The sequence below is a fragment of the Solenopsis invicta genome, chromosome 7 (genome assembly GCF_016802725.1).
Source record: "Solenopsis invicta isolate M01_SB chromosome 7, UNIL_Sinv_3.0, whole genome shotgun sequence".
NCBI lineage: Eukaryota > Metazoa > Arthropoda > Insecta > Hymenoptera > Formicidae > Solenopsis > Solenopsis invicta.
Genome location: NC_052670.1, coordinates 8901146 through 8925826, shown reverse-complemented (window position 1 = coordinate 8925826; position 24681 = coordinate 8901146). Strand labels below are relative to the sequence as shown.

The 24681-nt window shown below is 36.8% G+C and overlaps 1 long non-coding RNA gene across 1 annotated transcript; it reads right to left on the bottom strand.

The window, feature by feature from the left end:
• Positions 1 to 11722: 11722 nt before the first annotated feature.
• Positions 11723 to 22750, bottom strand: LOC120358213. Its single transcript, XR_005575180.1, has 2 exons — positions 21655 to 22750; positions 11723 to 19302 (listed from the first exon to the last, which is right to left on the bottom strand). It is a non-coding gene; the product is annotated as an uncharacterized LOC120358213 (long non-coding RNA).
• Between the last annotated feature and the right edge of the window lie 1931 nt (positions 22751 to 24681).

Sequence of the window (24681 nt, the reverse complement as noted above, 5' to 3'; positions counted from 1 at the left end):
AAGTAATATTTTCTTTTTCACATTATCATTATTAGTGTTATAAAAAAATGTAAATATAAAATATGTTATGGAATAAATAGGTAGTAAAATTCTTAAAGAACCGCATAAATCCAGATAGTTTTTCAATTTTTTCTTTTAAATAAATCCTCAAAATATTAATTTAAATTTACAACTTTATTCTCTATACCTGTTATATGTCTAGAAGAAAATTGTTAAATTTATATTTATACAATATACATAATTTTACATATAGTGTACAATGAACAGTTTGAAAGTGAGGAAATTTTTTTGTATCCTGAAAATGTAACCTTGACTAGTTTGGTTTCTGTATTGTAGACAGTAATGAATTTGAACACGACATACAGGCATGATTTTCACGCAAGATATGTGACCGTTTCATGGATTGTAAACAAGCGCGACAGTCGGCCCAGCGAGCTAGATCAAATCAAAATTGTAACGAATATAAGACATCTAAATATATGAAAATTTCCTGAAACAATTTTTCTCATTTCTCGCAAATCTACAATAGGAAACCTTTCAATTGTATTTTGCCAACAATACTTTTGATTCGAAACAGCGTTTTCTTTTCTTTTTACAGATTTATTCATATATTTATTCATATTTTTCTTTCAATCAAAAATTGAAAATTATTTATGACTACGGCCCGAGTCTTTAAAATATTTTAGACTTATTTACAATCTGGTTTTTATCCCCTTTGAAATAAGATTTGTTGCAATCTTAGTATTTCAGTTAGTCAAAAGTTGCTTGAAATTTTCTTTTTTGTTACATGTCACAAGCAATGTCTACCTGCATAAGATTATACCTATTATAATTTTGCCTCAAATTCCTACCATTTTGTAACCGAGAATAAAGAGATTTTTTGATTTTTAATTTGTAGAAAAGTCAGCAAGCGGACGTCAAAGATTCCTGAAATGCCTTCGGCAAGCTTTTAGACAAACTTCTGGACAATGCTTCGAGAGGCATTCATACTTAAAGAACTTTGAAAGTAGACGAATGTACGAAGTAACTCACAAATTGTTTACGAGAACTGTCGTCGTACAATTTATGACATTTGCAACATCGCGTCGTTGGAATTTCACACAGAGTCTACTGGGTGATACTCGCTAACGATTTGAACATCATTTGCATATCATGTTACCACCAAATTCATCCCCTGGTTTCTGACACTCCACCCTAAAAAACGCAGTAATATGCCAGTCGTCTTGTACCCTCTGTATTCGCCGGATTTACCCCTTTGTGACACCTTTCTATTCTCAAGAATGAAAATGAAGGGGACAACGTTTCGAGACGATGCAGGAGATCGAGGTCGAATAGCAGGCGGAGCTTAACGCGCTACAGAAAAGACTTCCAGAGAGAGTTTGAAGCATAACGGAAGCATTAGGGTCGTGTATCAAGTCACTGGGGGACTATTCCGGAGGGGATGAAAACCAACTGTAAATAGGGTAAGTCTGAAATTTGTTATAGACTAAGTCCGGGAAATTTTAGATATCATCTCGTATAGTAAATTATTTTCTCTAAACTATGATGAAAATACGAGAGAAGGAAACTGAGCAGATATAAAAGCATTTATGTGTTTTAATGCCTTAATATGGATTTATTATTAAACCAGAATTCTACGTTAACATTTAGTAAAAGCATTATTTTTTAAAAACTTCGATCGGTAAACCTTTCTTATAATACTGTAGTATGCTGCCATCTGCAGTTGGTATAATATTCGAAATTTTTACTCGTGCAGAGTAGAAAAGTATGTATTTTCACATGCTCAAATGATTATTGATATAAAATTATTAATAAATAAACTTATAAATGTTTATTGTAGATATGTTTATCAAATGTCACAATTCTGCTTCGGGAAATTGTTTACGAAAATGATACGAAAACAAGAAAAGTATCTGTTTAAAAAATTAAACATACAGGGTTAGCTATTTAATAATATGAATATTTATCTTTGCTACGATTTTTTTTTTTTTTTTTTTTAATCTGCCAGAACTCTTTGCAAAGTTTTTATTAACTCCATTTCAAGAAAGAGAAAGAAACTTACATATTTGATTAAACGTATCACAAAATTAATATATAAAACTTTTCTGCGACGAATAATTATCAGTAGAATTATCGCATGTGTTTGTAAAAGTAAGTGCGATAAGAAAGAGGAAAAACTTTTTTTTGGCTGCCGTTCTGCGCGCCTTCAGGCATTCTATAGAATATTTTATAGAAAATCAAAAGGTTTTTGCGGTATTATTTAAATTTCTATGTACAATTTAAACAAAGCCAGTAGTTTTTCCTGCAGTATCACGCCGGACGTGTTCGTTCCTGTGGTCGCATATACATATGTATAATTGGTAAACATATCCTGGCTTCTTTATTGTGGGAACCATCGTCGTCACGCACCGTGTCGGCACACACTTAAAATGTAACGTTTCATAGGCACAGCGTGTGTTTAATGAAACAACTCGTTCCTTTCTCGAGTCATGCCTTCGTTGCGTTAATGCCGTACACGAGTCTTTGCACTTCTGCAAAAAGTTGAATGGCGTTGAAATAAATCAGTCGTTTATATCGTGAAACTGCCACAGAAATCGCGCTTACATCTGTAATAATAACACAAGCAATAATAGCAGAAATAACATTAGCAATGACATATTTGCATGTCTATGAGTTAAATAATTATATTTAAGAAAAGAGAAAAGTACCGCTTCGAAACTAATAAAATTTCGGTAATAAAACTTGATTTTCGTAACAATTCATAGAAAAAAAAGAAGATTAGGTGATTCAGCAAAGCTAAGCAGTTGTGTTAAAAATTTTAACTCATATATTTGATCGATTTTCATAAGAAGTTGACCTGCTTTATTGAAAATTTGCTATGCTGTTTTAACAAATATGATTAGTTATAATCGCTAACTTTATTCAGCTATGAAACTTTGCTACTTTAACATAGAAAACTGGCTGTCCGTATATTGCGGCTATGAATCTACTAAATTAGTGAAATTCTTAATTGTTTTAATAAATCTTTTATCTTGTTTTTCATGAATCCAAGTAACAAGTTTTTTAAAATATTTGAAAAACATTTTTAAGAATATTAAAAATAATGAGTTAAATTCTTTCTATTTTATTTTTTTTTAAATTTATTTTAATAAAAAGATATTTTCTAACGTTGGAAAACGTTTGTTTCAACATTTGAAAAAAAATGTATCCCTTAATATCAAATAAATGTTTCAAAAATGTTTTAAAAATATTTATTTGATAAGGATTAAAATAAATATTTTCTAAATGAAATAAAGAAAAATTAACACATTATTTTTAACGTTTTTAGAAATAATTTCCAAATGTTTTAAAAATGTTTTTTGAAATATTGTTTGCTACTTGGAAAGATAAAAGCGCCAATCGAAAATTGTAACTTTGTACAGACTATTCTGTTCGTCGTTGAATTTTAATCGCGGATTGTTCGGCAAATTTAAAACCGGTTTCTCTCTAGCCAAAATACATCGACAATGGTTTTTAACTTGAGTTCTCAAAAGATCCGAAATTGGAACGTCCTATCTCACTTGCGACGGTCCCGACGTGATATCGTGACTTTCTCCATAGCGATTATCGTAACTGCAGAAATTGTCCTCAACCGCGTGATGTAGGTGCGAAATAACGCCGCGTCTCTAAAAAATTTATCTCCTCCCCACCTCTCGACAGGCCGGTCACGAGCAGTCGGCACTAACAACAATTACAAATGCCCGTCTCGTAGTTTTGCCAGTGCACAAGGGGAATACAGAGAGCCGGGAATACAACAGCTAGACGACATTCGCATTCGCGCATCGCGATTGCGGAACCGAGCGAGTAGTGCCGCTTACCTCTTTATGGATCCGTGTTTGCCGTGGGGTCCTCATACCAGAACACTCGGCCCATTGTAAAGGGCCCAACGGCCCGCAGTCGACAATGCTCGATCCTTCCTATTCGAGAACGTGGGAGAGGAATAATTTCGGGGACGTATGCTGTTTTATTCGACGCGAAAAAATCGGCACACCGTGCTCCTTCGCGCAATCGCAATTATCTCAACGTACAAATATACAAATTACCATTGAATTACATATATCGCTGCTGAAGATGTTAAGATCAACTTTAGCAGACGAGGCACATTTTCGATGAATTTTTACAGATGCACAGTACTAACTAAATGTAGTTGAATAAAAAAATGCGGGGTTGCGGAAATGCTTAGTTTTCGAAATATTTAAATTCTGTTTATGCGGCTTAATTAACGTTTTTTTAGGATTTTGAGATATTTTATATTATTAGTATATCAATAAGTTGTATGCTGATAAAATAATATAATACAGAAAAAAAAATAATATAAACGATTTATTTGTTTTACATTTTATTATATTGCCAGCATAATAAAAGAAGGTAAAATATAATATTTTTAATTTTTTTTGCGTGATTAATAATTTTTACGAAAAAATTACTTTTTAATCTCTTAAAATTTTTCACCTTACGTTGGGACTTGCTAATCTTTACAAGTTTATTTTTAGTACGTGATTCAGTATTGTAGGAAGGTGAAATATTTGAGCGTAATGTTAATTAAATTCAAGTTTTGTATACTTAATCTTTTAGTAATAATACATAGGGGTTTGAAGAACGTTTGGTATTGATGAGCAACTACACCGCTGGTCTGATTGCATGAAAATTGCTAGCAGCTGGTAATAGTGCTTTTTAAATGCGTTTATTTCAATTTTAATAATTTTTTTCATACCAAAATCCTAAAAAATTATTCACTAAGCCCAATAAATCAAATTGAAATATTTCGAAAACTAAGCATTTCCGGAACTTCGCATTTATGCATTCGATTACATCTGTAAAATATCATCGACCACGGACTTCGGTAGCCTTCTAAAGTCGTATCTTTGATGCGTCCGCGATGACGACGTCCAGCGCACGTCCGTCGGGTGTAACAGTATTCGGAGTCTCGGTGCTTTATTTTCGCTGAAGCGTAGAAAACGCATAAGGGGAAGATCGCTACAGTTGATATGACGAGGAGCTTAACTCCGGTAACCTAGCTTTATGATGTCGGATAAAACTCATACAGCTAGATAACCAAAGAGAATGTCCGCGCCAAGATCCTCTTGAGCACAACGGTGAGATTCTCCTCCGATCCGCGGCGCTTGCCCTTGCTGAGAGTCTAAGGCACTGTAGATGAAGGTATTCTCATTCGCCATTTTGGTTCCAGCTAGATAATACGATGTAACATAACGACATGAATGTAAATTCCGAGTTTGCTCCACTTAAAGTTAGATTAGAATAATTATAAAATGAATCACCAAATAAATTGAAATTTTATTTGTAAATTAAATTAATATGAAATTTATCTGAAGTTTATATGAAATAACAAAGAGATATTATTTTTTCACGTGGAAATGCAACTTTTTAAATAATTTTTTTTCTTTTAGATCGATAAATTTGTAACTTGAGAGAAAGATTAATAAGATAAAGTTAATGTGTCTTAAAAAGAACTAGTTAAAGCTAAAAACTAACTCATTTAAAATTAACTAAGTTTGGAAGTAATTAACCTTTCAACTTTATTATTTCTCCTTTAACTTTTTAACCAGTTACTACCCAACCCTGAGAATATCGATACAAATCGTGTATAAGACGGCAGGCTGGATCGAGAGTTTCTCCTTTCCCAGTCGGGGGATCGCGTTTTAGTCCCTCTGCCTCCCTCCCGTTACGAATCGCGGTCGCCCCGTGATCGCGGTCGTCGTACGCACGCGGTCGTCCATATCTGCCACCTGAAACAGATACAGAGAGAAATCGTAAATCGCTTTACAACAGTCGTCCCTTTGTTATGCGTAATCGGATTGATCGACACCGGCGCACAGTGGAAGGGGAGGGTTGGGGGCGAAGGAAAGGGGGGCTGAAAAGTGAAACAGCAGTTGACATTTCAGAGTGAAAGTCGCGTAACTTGGGACCGCGGATACATACATAATGTCCCGCGATGACTAAACACATACACCTGAAAACTCTCTTGTAAAAGGCACTCGTGCCGAGAGAGAACCGGCCTTTTCTCGGCGCGAGACTTCTGATAAAAAAAAAAGGGAGCGTTACGTGCGATGAAAGCGACTCGTTGAAGCTCGATTCGAAACGTATTCGCGCAACAATCCGTCTCAATTATAGTCGGTCTCGAGCCTTTTTAAACAAGCTCAGAGACTAGGTCCAATTAAACGGCGTTCAGCGCGTTAGGATACCGTTACATGTGTCGGGCGACAGATTTTTTACAAGTGCGTCGATTAACTGCAGGATAGAGGAACTCTTTTGAGAAACTCTGCTCTATCTTGTAGCAAAAGTCAACGCGCTTGAAAAAGTTGTCATACACTAAAAAAAAAAAAACATACATTTATGTTAACATTATTTCCTTGATTTAAATAAATACAGCACAGCATAGAAAAATCATCGCAAAATATTGCTGCAACGTTTCAGCAACATTGCAGCAATGGTAAAATGTCCTCTTCAAATATTGATACGTAATGTTGCAACAACATGTACAATATTGTATTAACGTTGCTGCAATATTGCTGAAATACCGTAGCAATATTTTGCAATGTTTTTGCTACTCTGCGCTGTACAGGAATAGCTAGTACAAAATAATTTATTTTTAAACTAGGGAAAAATTTGTTTTTAAATCAAGGAAATGATATGATTAAAATAAATACATTTACTTGAGGGGAAAAAATTTTTTTCAGTGCACGATAAGTGTAATGCCAGGCTTGTATTCCAACATCAATGAAGATGTCATTATTGCGCCATGTGCTTGGCCGCGCTATACGTTACGTCATAATCGCTCGCTCGATCTCGCGCCGACACGTCACCGAAACCACCGCGGATTTCGATTTAATGAGATTCCTCTCCGGCCGGTGATTAATTCGCGGAACGACGTGAGTAAGACGCGCGTATTGTTCCGCGTATTTTGCACGGACAGTCCGCGGACTGTCGCGGACGGCCTCGTCGATGTATATCCTTGATACGAGGATCAAGGATCGCATAAACGCCGCCGATTCGACTCGCGTCCGCTAACCCAACGGCTATCACTTAAATGGACGATTTGCGAGCACGTGTTGCTGCACGAGGCGCAATTACAAACAGCGGACGCGATTTATGCGCGATATTACGTCCGTTCGCGAACTATCGCGATATATCGGCACTTTATTCTCTCCCGGCACGGAGATATTATCCGCGCATACTCTTTCCGTTACGCACGTTGCCGATATTAAAGGCTCGCACACTTTTCATTCGGAACGCCGTGTGCTGTGTGTATGCGCGTGTAATGCGGACTGGTACAAAGTTTCGTAAGAACCACGGAGAACCGTTCGGAGAAAGTTATGATCTTGCCATATCGCCCGTGTCTCGGATTCGATTTTATTTTCAAACCGCTTTCCTCGCCTCACCTTTCCACGTTCTCTCACTCTCTCTCTATCACCGATCTTTATCTCTCGATCCGTCCCTCCCTCCGGCCTGGGCGCGCGGCAGAAACTTTCTGCTCTTAAAATAAATCTCTGCTTTCAAAAAGAAACCGGAGCCGGTCGCCGGCTTTATCACGAAGTCGTCTCCGTGGTGCTTTTTTTTTTATAAATTATACGCGCCACGCCGCAAGAAGAGACGGGCCGGTTATCGTTCCGCGTTAACGAACACGCTTATCACGAGTTGCGATATTACGTACAATCTGCGACGTGCTCGGTGACAGAAATGGATGAAAACGTGAAAACTTGAAGGGCAGATCTAATTAAGAAATAATTTACATTTGCCAGGCAACGACGCGACGCGACTTAAATCAGGAGAGATATTTTCGAAGATCGACGTAGATAAACTTTCATTTCGATTTAACTCACTCTCTATCTCTTTCCGGCTCTAAGAATTAGAAAAAAATTGAAAGTTAAATCAACTAATTTAAAATTAATTTACATTAGTTGATACGGCCCTGGTGAAAATTTTTCTCTGAATTTTTTATAGAATTTCTCTATAATCTTACAACTTTTTCAAATTTTTTATACAAATTGAATCACTTTACAGAAATATTCAAGGTCTATATATATTATCTCCAAATTTTTTATTCATATTAATTACGAAATATTCAAGGATTTCTAAGATTTTTTGTTCTACAATTCCCGATGAAATGTTATAAAATCTAAAAAAGTTAAGAGTATTCTTTAGAAATTAAGGAATGAGAAAACTTAGAATATTTTAAAATTCACATTTATAAAATATTTTACACTGAGAGAAAAATTTTTTAAAATGAGAAAATATTTTCTTAAAATCATATATTTTGATACAAACAATTGTTTATTCAGTTTAAGTAAAAATATTTATTTTTAAGTAAATAGACATATTACCTTAAGTATATATAATTTTTATATTTAAATAATGATTTTACAAATGAGCTAATAACATTATTAAATTCAATTAAATTGTTTTCTTGGAATAAAAAAATCGAATTATCTTGAACATAAAAACAGTCTAACAGTAAATATTTTTAAACTGCAAGAAAAAATTACTTGATTAAAAATGATTTCTCCACTTTATTTACATAAATTTTTAACTTGACTACAAATAAGCTATTATTTATCTATTAAGTAAATAATCTTTTGTGTTAAGAAAAATTTTTTTTACAATATTTTTTCTCTCAGTGCATGAGAAGATGTAAACTTTCTGAAAGTATTTCTGAAAAATGTTCTAATTTGAATAAAAATTTATGAGAAATGTTTTCACCAGAGGGCCCGGAGAAAAGTTAAAGCGGCACAAGGTGAAATTGCTGTTCGCCACGGCTCCGGAACTGTACACGTGTCGAGTCAGGTTCAGTGACACACCGGTGTTCACGAGGTACTCGACGAGATTCGCCCGACCCTCCGGTACGGACACGGCGGCACTTCGCACTCGGTTGAGAACAGCTTAATTTCATTATCACGCAATCACAGCGCGCGCAAAATGTCAAGGACGGACGGTTCTGACGGTCTCGGCAAAACGACACGCACACACACGCACGCACGCACGCTCTCTGGTCAGATCTCGGACGCGAATAAATTCGACGATATCGGCAGTCTTCCCCCTCTTTCGCGGCGATTTTCGATTTTATCGCGGATCGAACTTGCGCATGGCTACATACGACAAGTAACGTCGTATTCTTTCCAGCGCCTGTGATAAGCCGGCCGCGAAGCAACCGGCCTTCGATTTTGCGTGCTCGTCCGCCCACCGTTATTGCAAAACTCGGTTGCTATTCGCCGTCTATTATCACACCTTTCGAATGATATTTTCGCAACGCTGACGTTCCGCGGCAGTGGCACCGAGACGAAGACATGCGCGCTCGCTGATAAGACGACCAAGTTGTTTGCGAGATCAATGAACGGCCGAGAGATCGTCGTTAATTCGGTACACAAAGCGTGTCGATCCAAATAATCCCCGGACAAATTTTTCGATATCGGTGATGAGGATTTCAGAATTTCTTTCTCCCTCGACCAGCGAGCCCACCGACGATGTCGCAACGGGCTACTCTTTAATCTTTGGGGCTTTAATCTTTGATATCGACGATATCGTGGCCGAATTAGATAAAGAAGTTCATGCCGTGATGTGCGAACATCGAAGATACCGGCATCGAAATTACATTGGAGGTAATTTCGTTCCCGGCTTCTTCGGGACGGGATTAAAACCGGAAAGTTAAAAACGTGCCAAATTAAAAAAAAAATGTTTTTTTTTTTAAATTGAATTTATTACACAATTACCATATGTTAATGATGTCAGAAAAAGCAGACGCAATCGCAAATGATAGATGGATTGTTAAAACACGAAAGGCTTATAGATATTCAAAGATATTTATAAATTTTTTTCAATAAATTATATGTAAGCCTCGTGTATGAATGAATACCGTTGACTTGGAGTCATAAATAACCTTTTTACTACTAAACACGCATAAAAATTATCCAATCTCAACGATACATAAAACGATCACAAAATGCCATGTGTGACAACAAATCTACAGCACTGTTAAATATTTTAGCGCATTCGTTTCTACAATTTGATTTCGGATTTGGAATTTTCCCCCCGCGTGATTTCGTGCCCTGCAATTATTTCTTGTCAACTCGAGACGCCTTAGAGTCCTGGCAGTGACGTCACTTTGCCGATCTAATTAACAGCTTCGCTGTTCGGTACAGCGGTTAAAAGTCTCCGGGCGATACGGCCTGTTGACCGTACCTGTTATCTCGTTGAATTCGCGTAAGCGTTTCGTAATAAGCCGAGCCGTTCCATGGCGATACGAGTACTCGGAAAAAATTGCAAGTCTCCCTCCCCGATCGAGGCTCTGACGATCCGGTATCCCCGGTGTTCGCGACTGACGACAAATTCGACTTCTAACGAGTCCGAGTTTTCAATGCGATTTTCAATCGTTTACGCAAACACAGCTGCGCTCGAATGTTCGAGATAGCCGCCGCTTCGCAGGGACTTATATTATCACTGTGACTACGCTTATCAGACCCTCGATTTAATTTTCCCCGTCCCACTGACTCCCCGCGTACACACGAGTGAGTGCAAGAAAGAAAGGCAAGAAACGCGTTCATAAAAATTCAGACGTTTAGAAAAATATTCCTTTGACGAAAATTATATCTGCATAGTTCCTCTTATAAAATGGCAATCTCAAAAATAGTTTTCAATACATTAATTAAATAAAATTATTTTTTTTTATAATAAAAATTATGAATCTAATTGGATATATCTAATTTGGATAAAATTTACTAAAATATTTACGCTGAGAAAAAAAGTTGTTAAATTGATTGTTAAATTTTTCAGTTTGAGTAAATTTCTTTGGTTCAAGTATTTGTGAATTAACTCAAATACATAAAATACTTGAACTTTAATTTAAATATTTATATATTTAACTTAATTAAATACATAAATACTTGAAGAAATTTAATGAAGATGAAAATTTTAGAAGTTAAAAACTTTTTTCTCAGTCTATAAATTTTACTTTGTGAAAAGTAATTTTATATTTTTAAAGTTTTAAAGTTAGATAAAATTAGAATAAAATTTTTAAATTAATTTACGATATTATAAATAAATAATATTTTAGATTAATTAAAATATTAAATTTAATTTCAAAATTCTTTGAAAAATTTAATTTTTACACAAATCACGTTGCCATTTGATAATTTAAAAATTAATTTGAAAAGTTATGATTGAGAAAGAATAACAGATGAATAGTAAATCTTTTCGAAATCTCAAAATTTATTTCATTCGTAATTTTTTGTGATACTTGGGTTCTAGTTGCTCAATCCTTGGAAGATAATTGTATTTTTCAATAGCTAACAGATTGTTTCTTAATTGTTCAATAATTAAACGTCGAAAATATGAAACGCAACTGAAAGTCGAACATGTAAAAAATAGATTTGTATTCTTGTCGTCGATTCGCGAAGGTCTCGTAACTGGTTGAAAAATAATCTTTTGATGCATAAATATTTACACGACATCGATCGAACTGAGACGAGGATAACGATAAATTATTGGTAATTTTTGCTGTAATGTTTTTTTTAAATGATAATAAGACCGACAAAACGTTTTTAACGCGGATTATCACTGGATGCTGCGATATTTTTGTCTTTCAAACTGCGCGAAATAAGACCGTTCCAAAGAGACAGAGCGTATATTAATTAAATGATAAATATATAAATTTAGATAAAAAATTGTGAAAATTTGCAAAATTGAATAAATATTAAATTAAAAAAATATTTTATCTAAAAAATAGTAGATAATTTAGAAGAATATTCTATTTAAAATTGGGCGTTTTTTCTATTTAAAAATTACTCAAATCGATACTAAAACTGCAGATTTTGCGACGGGCATTCTCGAAATAATTTTACATTAATTGGCTTTGGTCTAGATCGTTTCACTGTTTCCGGCGCGCGTCGTCGATCTCTGAACGAAAATTTGCGGAACGTGTACGTATGCAGAACGGGTAGATGCGGCGTGTTTGCATTTTGCTTCTCGGACGCTCGCTCTACCGTGCCGATCTCAGACGTGTTCGCCGACGCAATGAAGATCGCACGCGATATAGGCTTCCGCGCGGCAATAATACCGGTTGCGGTATTCGGTGAATGTGCGCGCTACGTAAAAGCGACTTCTTGCCAGTGTCGAACAGTGGTCGAAAAGTGTCTTCCTCGGCAGCGAGGAAGGCTCGAAAATATTTCAAAAATGGAAAGATAGAGGAATATTACGATTCCAAATAAATTCGCACACAATAGGGTAGACCGAAGCAAATTGAATCGCAGAACAAATCGGATCATTTTTGAGATAGTTATCATAGTTTTTTATTTCGTGCTATCTGTTTTATCATGCTTACTTCCGTTCCGTGCACACACACACACACACACACACACACACACACACACACACACACACACACACACACACACACACACACACACACACACACTCTCTCTCTCTCTCTCTCTCTCTCTCTCTCTCTCTCTCTCTCTCTCTGCAGCGAAAACAATAGACAACAATTCTGTATTACGTGTGATTTATTGTTAATCAATGATACAATCGCAAAAATCGTAGATGCGCGAAGAAATTTTGTCTTCTATAAAATCACGATCCTAATTTTGAGTTTGCAACGAAAAGACTTAAAAGACTCTTTCAAAGAGTTTATTCATTTATTTTTATTTTTTAATTTTATTTAACTGATGATCCGCTTCGTCCCCAATGTTGGAGTGAATCGGATTACTCCTTTTCGTTACGCAAGAAATGAAAAATGGTTATGTATTATTTTATTGTATAAGACTCAAGCCAAAGATATAAAGATGAAGAATTTATAGTAAAACTTAATAAAATTATTTGTTTACCTATGAAGAAAAATTGATCCGATTCGCCTCGGTCTACCTTAAAGAGACAATTAAATTAGACATATCTATAAAAGGGGAAGTATAAGTATCTTTAAATGACGTACTTTTTGCCACGCGTACGCAGTACGATCTGTCGTTAATGTTACGTACAAATTTGTGCATAATACGCACGTGTGCTTCAACACGGACCGGTAGTGCGTGTTACGCCGTATAAACGAATAATCAATGATGCTGAAATTCTAACGCGCCAACGTGAGATACGACGTTGTGAATTATCGTCACTCCTATGGTTGTGTCTTATCGATGTGAGCAAACGTGTTTTACTTACTTCCAGATAGTACCCACGGCTCATAAGATATCTAAAATTGCACGTTAAGAATTTGTAAAAAAAGAAGACATTTACCTTAGGAAAAAATTTACTCCCAAATTAGTGAAGGGACAATTTAAATATTACATATAAAAAATTTTACAATATAGAAAATTTTAGAACCTTTATTGTTCGTAATACCATATGTCACAAATAAAAGTTCTGCGTACTTTTATTTATAAACATATTATCTGAATCAGAGATTATTTGGTTTCTTTGAAAAATTGCGTGCTCGGATGACCATATAAGTGGAAAGTGTTTGTTATATTCGTTTCGTTGGATGAGTTAATAAATTATAAATAATAAAATATAACGTGGATAATTAAAACTATTATCGTGTGCATGTCAGAGCGTAATAAATGTTTGCAAAATTTGCAGAGTAAGGATTCGATTATGTCGTTCGCAAGGAGATGCTTGTTAGATTCAAATCAAATTGTAATTAGATTCAAATAATTTTTTTTTTCTGATTTCGTTTGAGAAATGAGTCAGTTGATTCAGATAAAATATTAATTTTAAGATCAAGTCGAGATATTCACTTGTAACTGATGACGAAAATAAAAAATTTATTTCATTATTCGCGGGAAACGTATGAATTTAAATAACAAATGTTCAATTATTTAACATTGAGATCAAATATGAGTATAAGAGTCACATTTTTGATCTCCAGGTCAAAAATCTTGGATCCCATTTTGAGAGATTAAATAATCGAGCGAGGATCTTGTTATCATTCCAAATTCTTGCAAATTCGAAATTTGCATATCGTGCAATTTTCTCTCACTCGTATTCCACGTGGAAAAGAATCTGCTTAAGTGAAATATCAACGATCTCGTGCGAAATAGTTATACTCGATTACGAGCCACGAGGCAGACAAATATAATGTTACGGAGATTGTCGAGCGACAAGGAGGAGACTTGCTTGAGTTGCACAGCAACGAGAACGAGCTCGCGCGGCTCCGCTTTTCCACGGCAGGTGTGTGTGCGTAACTTGTTGCTAAGAGGCCCGCGTAAATTCGCACGCGAAACGGTGCGAATCGCCGACGATGAGGATGTGCGCACGGGTGATGCGAATACGGAACCAGCGATCAGTCTTTCAGAAAATACAATAAAACGTACGGTACAAACAAGTACAAAAATTGGAAAATTTATGAAGGATGTGTCGTCGAAGAAAAATTTACGAAAAAAAAAAATTTGGAATTGTAATGTTGCACGTTAATAATAATTAATGAGAGTTAACGGTAAATAATAAAAAGATTGAAACTTTTAGCTGAGATAACATAAGCAGATTTCTCGCAATACCAATTTCTCATTAATAACACGAGAACATGGCTTGATTAATAAAGCTTCCTTGACTTTCGCACGATCGATTACGTCAGTAGAAACTAATGGTTTGGATATTATGCACTCGACTCGCGTTATCCTACGTCTTTGGAAAAGATTTCTTCAACGCTTTGCTAGAACAATACATAAAATTATTTTACCTAGCGATAACCGCGTTTAGCACAGATGTTTCCTTTACCAGCGGAAACTGTTTCTTTTTCGTATTTTATTTTAAACATTAACTTGTTAATTAATAATTTTAATTTACATTGAATTGTACGAATGCAAAGAAATAATGCTTTTGTATATATAGAAAAAAAAAAAAAAATTTTTAATGGCTTTCTTTAATAGAATCTAAAGATCAGAAAAAGGATTATAAAACTGTAATAATTTCCTGTTCATCTTGTTCAAAGTGAAAAAGAATCGACCTTCGACCATGCCACGTAAATCATTTTCATAATAAACGATTGAACTTGTTAAGTTATTAACCGACCAAAGTATTCGACGATCCTGATGTTACAGCCTTGAAGAAGTTCTCTGATATCTTGTGGCAAGTCGAGGTGCGCGAACTTATATCCTCGTGCATTCTCCTTTCTTATCTCGTTTCTGTTCGATTACGTTCGTTACGTCATTGTTTGACGCATCCTCTTCATAGGATGCTAATTTTTAATGCGAATTGTTAATGCGAGCACTGCGGAATCTTAATTAAACCGCGAAAGAATATAAACCAAGAATTTCAAGTTTAGCATTTCATAAATAATTCTTAATAATTCGAGAAAAAGAAAGAGAGAGAATTATGTTCGCGAAAAAGTGCTAGCAGTGCTGAGAAATATTTGAGAGAATATTGGAACAATAATTTTATACAAAGTAACTAAAAATATTGTAAATAAAGGAAATAATGTTCTAATAATGAATTTTAATCTTAAATTGCGCACATAATTACCAATTAAAAAGAAATAAAGACACAGATTTTTATGTTAATGCTGAGTAATCGTGCGCGGAATTTGGTAGTTCAACGAATAGAAAACAAATGTGCTGTACTCGCGAAGTCAATTGTAAAAGTTTCGGAAAGATTTCAAGGTTCGTTCTGAATATTAATCATATAACATTCGTGTGTTGAAGAAAGCGAGTTCTGAACCTACTGTTATTGGTTCCTCTCTTGTGTTTAGAATACTGTATTCAATATGACCGTTCGACCGTTCGACAAAATCTTGAATGTAAATAAAATTCTTGTGGTAACAGCTCAGCTATTAGGCACGAAATCAAGGTATTCCACGCTTCGGTACTTTCAAAACTGTATATTTCAACTAATGTATCTCGTGTCGACCGGTACGTGAGTCGCTTACATCGAGAATGATGTAAGTTTAGTTCTGAAACACTACGAATCTCCATAAAACTATGCGGGTGGAAAAGTACCTGTATTCAGATCAATTTTTAGGAAGGACAAAAATTAGAAAAAACCATTAGCTCTATGTCATTCTCAAGATAAGCAATTAGTAAAAAAAAAGTTAAATATTAGTAAGATTCTTTTACTGCTTCATAATCTGAAGCAGTGAAAGAATTTTACTGCTAGAGAGTAAGGAACCATTTCGAAGATATTATAATTTTCAAAAAGGCTCCTTGCTCTCTAGACATTACTAATTATCTCAAGATTGGAATAAGTAATCAGAGACTTCTTATCTATGGATGACTATAATGCTTCAAAATGTTACAACTCAAATGCTTCATTACATATTAATTATACGGTCATCGACGGAAAATAACCTCATGCAAAAATGTTGCATTTATAAAATTTACAGAAATTCAAAATTTTCAATTGTAGAAATCGTTTCTAATTTCTCTATTTTTTCGTTTGTTTTTTATGTATTAAATCATTATTGTTTCTAAGGCAATGTAATGATTAATTTTTGCATCTAATGCATTATGGATTTATCATAATCATCATTACGATTTTTGCCATGAAAAATTTGTAAATTTATTGCCGCCTGATTTTCTGATTTTTCTGATTCTAACAAGTATTGGAAATGCTAGATAATACGTTATTAAAATTGTCAAACAAAAGATCTAGATTTGATTTGCGGACTTGTTATCTCGCATATATGACATTTTAAATTTTTGAGTGCGGAAATATTCCATTCTGATACAAACGAAACATATAAAACATCTAAAAATTTAACTTTATTTAAAAAATTTTTTAAACAAAGTCAATTTTCCAGAATTGATATTGACTGATTATTTCTTTCCAATAAAAATTGCAGTTATCATGAAACCAGTTTGCAATCTTTGCTATGATTTACGCAGTTAGGATGCAATAAAAATAAAAATTAATTATTTATGATTTCCTTAACATAAATTTTATAAAAATTTGTTAAGTGTGATAATAGTTTTGTCATTTATATTACATACATTGTATATTTCCTTATTTTGTTATTTATAACTCGTCTGATGAAACGAATATTACGATTATAATCATTATTGCATAACAGGTATCTTTCATGTAATTATCCAAACGTACAATTTTTCATACAAACTGAACAATTCCTGATTCAGTTATATGCATACTTTTATGAATAACCGTTAGTGAAAAAATTCTTTTAACTTCCTGATTCTTTGTTAACATCAGCGCAGCTATAAAATATGTATTAATGTGTAGCCATTCATCGGTTTCCACGGATGTAGGTTAGCAACACAGCAATAATCAATGCGCTACTACAAAATAAACCGGGTAACTCGAGGTGACTTCCATAAACTTCCATAAGGTTCTCTGACCATAGACTGTATGAATACAATGAATTACTTGCGACAATACTTTTTAGTAGGGAAAGCTAGCTGCACAAAGGTATTAATTGCTCAGCTAATAAATTCTGTCTATCTACTATTCTATTCAACGGATTGCCGTGAGAACGATAGACCTCAAAGTGGCAGGATCTCTAAGTCGCGAGTTTGAACCCATATATACGGATTTCTAAATTCGTAATCTCTCTAGTAATGTAACTTATTTTATATACGGTTTTCTAAACGGTCATAAAACATTGGAAATGTTGAGGGAACATATACATAAAATGTATGGATTTTAGCGGAAGTCACAGAAGAACTCTTTAGAACTAGGTACATATTTCGATATGGTAGTAATATTTATTGGATACTTGGTAATAATAGTAATTATAGCAACGATAATAAAAGCGAGTGGGATTTCATAGTACTATCAATGTTCTATGATCCCACCTGCTTTCGTTTTTCATTTTTACTGTAATTACTACTATTATTATAAATATTACTATTATTACTACTATTTAATAAATATCAATAAATAAATATGTTTCCTTTCTATCCTGTAATTTCAAAAGTTTCTAGAATTATGTGTAATACTTTGTCGTTCACATACCGAAGTGACTTTACGGTACCAGCAACCTTGGAAAAGTAATTGCTTCGTAATTTCTATACGTTCAAAATTCTTTTTTAATAAAAACGTAGAAAAAAAATTGATTCGATAATTTAAATTTAAATTCGTATTTATTTTAACGAGCATTTATATATATAACTGCTCCGACTCGATTCGCGCGGACTTTACTGGAGTGCAAAATAAAATCGATGATTTTTTTCAAGTTGAAGTGCTGCTCCAAAGTGTGCAGTCTCCTCCGCGCGTTCTCCAAACTGCGCATTATCACAGATCTATTAATTTCGCGTGGAGAACCATACCTGACCCGAGAGGATATCTGACGACTCAAAATGGAGAATTTCCCAAAGTTTAGTCCTTCACTGTCTCCGTCGTACCAAGGACACACAGAGACCGAGAAAGAGAAGACACCTAGTACGATACCAGATGAGACATAGTTGTCTCTCCGCACTCACTGTACAACTGGACTGCGGGATATTAACTCAAGCCAGCCGACGCACCTTTTGCGCCCCACCATCATTTTGATTCCCCTACATCGATGTTCTTCAGCTCAGATTCCCCCCAACATATATGTAACCGGTGAACAAGACTGCGAGTGGCGATTGGCCCGTTCAAATCCATATTGTGAGTCAAACCGTCGCAGCATTGCGCCGAGACGAGGGCACAAGAGAGAGGAGAGAGGTGCCTACTCGGAGAGAGCGAGAGAGAGAGAGAGAGAGAGAGAGAGAGAAAGGGGAGAGGAGCGAAGAGGCAGGAGGAGAGAGGACCGGTTCACGCCATCCTCATTTCCCTTGGCGAACCGCGTCTCATGCCTTGTCCTTCTACCTACATTTTCTACCGGTCGGGTCGTCCGTCGTCCATCCGTTCGCCGTTCGTCGGTTCGTCTCGGTTCCATTCGGATCCCCTCTGAGTTTCGCTTCCATCACCCAGCAGATCCGTTCTTAAGCGAAACGTCGGAAGTCTCTCCTTCCTTACTCTCCGTTTTTCTCTCCTTCTCCATCTTTTTTCCTGCGCCGATCTCTCGCTCTCGTTGTCTTCGCGCCACCGCGCCGCGCCGCGCCGCGCCGCGCGCCGGTTCCGTGCCGGTTTCTCTTGGTCCCGCTCTTCGGCGTCCTTCGCTTTATTCTTGCGTTCGCTCTTTGAGGATAATCGGTGCGATCTTCCCTTTTCTTCTTTTTTTTAATTGAGCCGCGATCGCAAGTTCATCCGCGGCGAGTGCCGATAGACGGCGACGTCGACGAACGTCCCCGCGGTCGAACGTCTTCGCGAGCCTTCTTGTTCTCGAGCTTGTTCTTTGCGGTGTCTGCGGACACCGTTCGCTTCCTCCACATCCATCGTGCCGGTTATATCCTGAAATTTTTTAAATAGTAGCAGTCTAACGTTACAAATATTTAATTTTATATCTTATCAATATATTTCGAATGATCTTTTATAAAATATTTAAAAATTGTAAGACATTGCGTCTTAATAATTTATCCTGTCACCTGGGCAAGCCAAGTTTTTACGCTTTACTTTGATTTTAAAAGCTCATTTCATGCAAGTTGAAATTAAATAATTAAATGTAATAATTAAATATCTGATATATATATATATATATATATATATATATATATGTAGTAGCAATAAAATTATAATTTCAACATTTTTAAATAAATCAAAATCTCATTTCTTTTATCTTTTCTCTTTTTGGTTCATTATATTTTTTTGCATAATAATTCTTCAATATTCTCCAAATTGTAAAAATAATCCTATTGAAAATTTTTTTCTAATTATAAACCTCTTATTTTATTGCTTCTTTACAATCTGAAAAGGCATTATTTCATTTAGTATCAAGCAATTATATAAATTGATATAGGATTGAAATGTTATAACGGATATCTCAATTAAGTCTTCTGTTGCTAACTCTGTATTCTGAAACATCAATGTTTATATTTAGACAATAGATACATAAACGGTATGTGAGCATCGATACACGAGGTCATGTTAAACGAAGACTTTGGAAATATTCAAGAATATTCGAATGTTTCCGAATAACATATAATTGTGAACTTGACAAATAAGTATATTTATTATGAATTAATTGCGTATCACTTATTTCCTTAAATTTATTCTACTCGTGTATAATAAAGTATTTGACCAATTACTTTCAAATCTATTTTTAAACAAATAAATTTTAGAATAAGCTTTTTAAAAACATTCTTTAAAAAGATTGAAGAGCATGTTCGATATATACGGATTTTTATTTTCGTTCCATATATTTTTTATGCATTCAACTTCTGTTGCATCTATTTAAATACGTATTGAAAAAACTTTTGTTACGTAAATTTTTAGATACATTTTACACAAATGACATACTTTAATTTTATAAGCTCTTTTCTTAAGGAATCTTCTCCCCCTCTCCCCCTTTTTATAAAATCAATAAATATTGTAAACGTGTAACAGCAGTTAAGTGCAATCAATACGTATTATTTTTAACAAAGAATACATTCTTTCTTAATTCGTTCTCAGTATTTTTTATACAAATTTTATTATATTTGCTCTGCAATGAATATATCCATTTCTAACATTTCAAAGCCAACTATTATTCATGATTTTTAAATTAAATTCAAAATGTTGTGGCGACTCAATTAAAATAGATCTTCAGAAGCAAACTCGTACGTGTGTACGTATCGATTTTCATCCGCTATTTTAATTCTTTACGGTCTAAATTATTTCTCTCAAATGAGTAAAGAATATTTTGTGTATGTCCTCGATTTTATTTAATCGATTTACTATAAATTAAAGAATTTTTCTTACTTGGAAAAACTTATCGAGAAAATACAGTTTACTGATCATAACGTATAACGACAAATTTTTCAAATATTTGAAGAATTTTGTTATTGGAGCCAACATATTGTGTCCAACTCGATGTAAAGCCGCAAACAAACAACATGTGTTTATACGTTTGACATTGTGAATGTATTATAGGGGGCAAACTCGCTTTGTCTGTATACACGAGAACGAAATTTCAAAACTGGCTAACGAGAAACATTGCTTTCCGCGAAATAAAGAAGTTCAAAATCTTCAGATTATACCGATTTTATTTGATCCAATCGCAATCGAAAGCTCATATCGATATTATGCATATAAGAAAATTAGTAGACTTTTTAAATCTTTGAACATATTTTCAATATGAATATACATAATATTCTTTAAGAGCGTTTTGTTTGATCATATTGCGATTGACTGTTATCCCTTACAATGACCGGCAACTATCTGGAGTTTTTCCATTAGATCAAATAGTCAAAGAATTCTGTGTTGAACTATCATTGGCGATATGAAATTGGGCGATGAACAATCTAGTCTAACGCTGTCTATTCTTTTTCTCTTCTGTCTCATCAAATATTATTTATCGTAAATGCAAAATTAGAACTGAACAATTTTTTATGTATTTTACGTGGTAGTACTGTCATGCATATTGTTGTTACAACAATAATATAACTAAAAAATTGTCGCTGTTTTAGAATTGTCTATTAAAACAGAATTCAGTACGCTGAGTGAAGAGTTAATGACACTTTTATTCTTCTACAATTAACAGATCGAATGGTTATGTCAAAATATCGCATTAAAGGATACTTGATATAACAATTTTAAAAACTATTTTTCGAGTTATGTCGTTGTTGTAACAAATAAGTGATATGTTTTATATGAATATATGAATACATTGTTCTTATCCAAAAGTTTCTGCTCTGGCTCTCGAGTAAGTAGCGTTTTTCTCTCCTCGTTCCTGCGTTTTTCCTCCTCCATCGGCTGTTACCAACTCTTGATGTCTCGTGCACCTTCCTCTTCCTCGGCTCAAACTTTCACAATTTTTTTACGTTTGCCGACTCCTCTCTCTCTTCAATCTATCGCTCGTCCGTCGATGATCATCGATTTACCTCCTGATCGCCTTTTTTATCTCGCAGTCCCATTATTTCTCCTTCTGCCGGCTGTCCCTCCTGGTACTCCTGACTGCTCGGCCGCCGCTTACACCCTCACCACCCCGTTAGACCAATCTCTCCTCTTTTCTCCTCTCTATGGCGGTCGATCTGAGTTTTTCCTCTCCTTCCAACACGTCGTTCTCTCGTTTGCTTACACAGCTTGTCTTTTCTCTCTCTCACTCTCATTCTCTTCAGATCGAACTCGATCCTCCTCCGGTTGCCGGTTGCTGGCCGACAGGATTGCCCACAAGAGGTTCACCGCCGCCACCGCCGCCGCCACCGCCGCCGCCACCGCCGCCACCGCCACCGCCACCGCCGCCGCTATACGGAGGGAGAGTGGTTCGCCAGGTAGACGAGGGAGACACAAAAAAGAAAAATGAATACATTCCAACGGCTGTAGTTGGTCCATAACGATTCCCATACGTTGAGCGTGCAACGAACAACCAGTGACCCCTCTTACCGATCTCTCGCGCCTTCGCTCTCTCCCTCGTTTCACTCTCCTTTCTCCTCTCTCGTCGCGCTCTCGCTCTCCTCCGAATCTTTCCCCGACTCGCGCTCGTCGCTCACTCGCTCTTGCTTGCGTGGCTCCACGTATATCCGCAGCCTCTCTCTCTCTCTCTCTCTCTCTCTCTCTCTCTCTCTGCCTTCTTTCGCCCGCTCGTTTTCTCTCTGCCTCTCTTCCTCTCTCTTTCTCTTTGCCTTTCGCGCCCCGTCTCGCTCTCGCACGCGAGTCTCATATGTATATACTGGGTGATCGAGGTGAAGGCTCGACCTCGTATGTACCTAGATAGACACGACTCTCGCGAAGATCTTTCGACGAAGATCTACCGACGTCTCACGATCCCGTCGGCGCAGCGCGCGACGGGTCTCGGCGTTCTCTCAAGCACTTTCGAGAGAGAGAGAGAGACGCGTCGATAGACTCGCGATGAATCTCTATCGAGAGGGGAATCCCATCGGGGTGAATTTTCCACAGGATTTTCGTCGTGATCGAGGAGCGCACGGTCGAGCGCATGTATTAAGAAATGCAAATTTCTCCCCATGCTGAATGGTCCAGACGCGCGTGTATGTACGCGCACCGCTCTGCGCCTCAGCTTGCGGCTCAGGCTCCTCGAAAAGGATATCGTTGCAGTGTGCAAGCGAAGGGTCGGGGATCTTCGCGCGTTCCCCCTTGCTCCCCTCCCCTTCATCTCCGGCGACCCTTGCCGAATGCACCAAGCCGTTCAACCCGTCCCGCCGTGTACCTTGTGTGGGAATCTCTGCCGGTGTATTCAACGGCCAGGGACTTTTACCTCTTTGGCGAACGAACGAATTCCGCGCGATTGTATCGCGCCCCGAACATTGATTTCTCCTCTGCCCTCGCGGAATTCGGTATGCGAAATGAATTCGCTCACGGTGCCGGCTCCTCGTCGGATAATAATCAGCCGGCGCAATATGTTGCGGAATGTAATTGCGGCTCGGCGAGCGCGATACTTTGACCCGGATGCATCGCTCTGACCGCAGCGAGAGAGAGAAGAGAGAAGAGAGAGAAAGAGAGAGAAAAATTGCGACACGCGACTCTCCATGTCCGCACGCTTCTCGCTCATTAATCGGCGGGCTGTGCGTGACGCGGAAAGCAATCTGCGTTACTAAACTCGGAACGGCTTGTTGAAACCGCGGGGACTCACACCCGGCTTTCCGGACTACGAGAGGGGTTCCGTCAGGAATTCCTTTCCTCCATTGCTTTCGCAGCGAGAGCGCGCTTTTATACGAATGTATAAAAGCCGCGTGTGTCGTATCTTCCATTGCAACGCGCGGCGTTTCCCGGCGCGATTGTATATTCCACGGATATCGCGGTAGCCACTATATTACCATTCGCGCGCAAAAGAAAAAAAAAATGTAAGCATCATCCTCGCCTCCGCGGCCTCTCGACGGCGCTTAACGTAAATTCCGCCGAATGGCTTCTATCGCGCTGCGCGCCGGCTTCGTTAATTTCGAGATGGTGGGACATCTCCACGCGAATACGCCGCGTATACGCTGGCAGCATGGAAATTGACGACGTCGCCTTTGAATACAAATGGTTTTTCGAACAAAGCGACGGACGCCGTAATAACGTTTCGCGCGACCGCTCTCCTTCGACCCCGCGACGGGATCTATTTGAAGGCCCAGGAGCAAGCTTAGTTGGGTGACGCAAACTATACTCTTTCTCTCTCTCTCTCTCTCTCTTTTGCTCTCGCAAATGCGCGTCAGCCGTATTGACGCGTTATCCACACTGACGTGAGATTTCGTTTTTCCACTTTGTGGGAAAGGCGGCGCCGCGTGACAGAAAGTATGCCGCGGAATGCTCGAGCGTAATTTCAACGTGGATAGAGTTCATGATGAAAGTGCAATCTGCGCGCGATGATCGACGCTCACGAATTCTCGTCGGACGATTCTAGTCGGGTTGTCGAGACAGATTCCCGATCCTGTGAAAGATCATCTGTATCTTGCGCGCGACTCTTGGAACCGAAACACATACTTTAGCTACTTGCAGCTTCAGTTTTGCAGTAGAAACGAAGTTCCATTTATGCTAAAGTCATAAATAAAATTTAAAAAGAAATTAAAGTAAACGGTAAAGAATCATCTGAATCATTAACCTTTTTACACTTCGGGTAACGTTCGGTATACCCGCAAAAGAAAAAAAAATATGAAAGCGATATTTAGCGGCGAATCACGAGGTGTGAAAAGACACATACAGCTGGGTTGTGCATTTCGAAGTATTGCCCGGTCTTCTCCACGCTATCCGATTTCCTCT